The sequence below is a fragment of the Arachis duranensis genome, chromosome 1 (genome assembly GCF_000817695.3).
Source record: "Arachis duranensis cultivar V14167 chromosome 1, aradu.V14167.gnm2.J7QH, whole genome shotgun sequence".
Classification (NCBI taxonomy): Eukaryota; Viridiplantae; Streptophyta; class Magnoliopsida; order Fabales; family Fabaceae; genus Arachis; species Arachis duranensis.
Genome location: NC_029772.3, coordinates 9235156 through 9237669, shown reverse-complemented (window position 1 = coordinate 9237669; position 2514 = coordinate 9235156).

The window sequence follows — 2514 nt, the reverse complement described above, 5'->3', positions numbered from 1 at the left end:
CTTTATATTTTTAAAAGATAAAATTTAAATTTAACGTGTTCATATGTTTGACCGATAAACTATTATCTTCTATTATCATTAATTACAATTTGACTTTTATTTGAAGCACCTAATTAATACTCTCTTATAAGGATGGTAACGAACATGGTTGAAAGTAGGTATTCCTCTCCCGGCTCCATCTCTATTTATAAAAAATGTCTTTTGTTTTTGTTTTAATACAAAGATTTTTATGAAAATATATTTTTAGTATTTTTATTAGAATAGGTGTCTTAAATTTTTTATATCAAATATTTTTAAGTTACTATCTTAATATACATTTTTTTAAAAGAGTTTTTTTTATATATAATGATAAAAATCGGTTTGCTTCAAAATTTTGTAATAATTACATAAAAACTTTATTAGATAATAATTAAAAAATTAAATATTAAAATTGGGTTAACTTAAAGAGTGCTACCAATGAGTTATAACTTAAATGACATAATCTTTATATACTCACTTAAGAGATTACGAATTCGAGTTTCTCTATCTTCGATAAGAAAAAAAAAAGATTGCTAACCCAATACACTCAAAAGCTCAAAAATAAAATAATTTTTTTAATTATTTTTAAACTTCCCAATACACTCAATGCATAAAATAATTAAAAATTTTTAAAAATTTAATTTATTTTTTATTTTTTATTCAAACTTTTTATATTTAAGTTTGGTTTGATAAAATTTTTATTTTTTTAAATATTTTATGAAAATTAGTTTTTAACATATAATTTTTTAAAAGTTATAACATTTATATTTAGTAAATTAAATTAAAAATAATTTTTAATAAACATAACTAACAACAATTTTATTTTGGTAAAAAAAATTTAAAATTTAAAATACTATAATAAATATAAATATAAGTTAAATTTTTAATTTTTTAAAATTATAAATATAAATACATAATCTTTTTAATTTATTAAACACAAAATAAAAAATTTATACTTTTCAAAAATATAAACACTACTTTTTTTTTAAAAAAATTTACCAAACAAATTCTTAGTATCACTAATTAAAGATAAGAATGCTTTTAAGGCAATTATTAGCAAGATTTTTTTTTCCAATATACAAGGTGGACTAATCTAAAATTAATATAATAATTTAATCATATTTATCGTAAACATAAAATAGACAAATTCAATGAACCACGTAATATGTTATCATTATAGAATTTTAATATTAATGACAAATAATTCTTTCAAACATATAGTCAAAGGTGAATTTATTTTCACTTTCATTCATATATTATTTATGGTCAAATTTTAATTATACTAGAAAAAAAAATGCGATGTATACAAAAAAAATTAATTATGACTTATTTATATATAAATATATGTATTATTTAATTTATTGTTAATATATAGTTTATATTTTAGTATATATTTTATAGGAGTAATTAATTTAATGGGTATTTTTTTTGTATATATCTAATAAAAAATTAGTAACAAAATAAACACAAATAAACATTAATTAATTTTTTTTAAAAATAAACACCAAAATGTTTTCTTACAACTATAATAAGAAACATATTTGAATAACTCTTGTTTTTTTTCCCCATCTATAAGCACATTTTTGTCATATATAAACATATTCTTTAATATTGTATATTCTAAATCAAACAAATCATTTACAAAAAACAAAATAGATATTCTTAATGTTATAAAAAGAGATTAAAATAATATTTTAAGTACACTACTATTCTCAAAATTATATTATTAAAAATATATATGATCCAAACTTTATAATAATAAACAAGCAGCACAACAACTCAAAAAGATGCCTTTGGAATTCTAAGGATGCATGCCAACAATGCTAGACCAAGTCTCATTCAATTCATAACTGAATCTTTGGTAGTTTAGTTTGTTTGACTAATGAATTCTAAGGATAGATGTCCATGGAAGTGTGTCAGCTTCTCCCCTTATGTGAAAATTCTTTACCATTTACAATACATGCAAATAGAAATAATATTGAATACACTTTATTTGATTTCAATATTTTGTTTTAGACCAAGTCCAAAGCCTAGTATTTTGGTGGCTTAGGTTCTATGCTATGCTAAGCTCCCACATATTATATCTCACATTTTTACAAATTACAATTATAATCATTCTATAATCTAATAATCTCTATCATATTAGTACAACAAATTTATCAATATTAAATAGAGAAAATCTATGAATTAGTAAGCGAGCTTAAATACTACTAGATCTCCTAGCTAATTTAAATTTTTATTTGGATATATTATTAGAGAAATTTAGATAACAATGTAATAATACCGGATTTTATCAAAATTAAATATTAATTTTTAAATTATATATATCATTAGTATATAAAATTTTTATATTAATTTATTTTAATGTGAAAGTGGATGGATCTAACTCACTACTCCAAAAGCTAGTTAAAGAATGACGAATATTTTCAAATCTTCGTTGATAAACATTCTAAAAGTTTAATTATTGAGAAAGGTAACACTTGTAATATAAGTGTT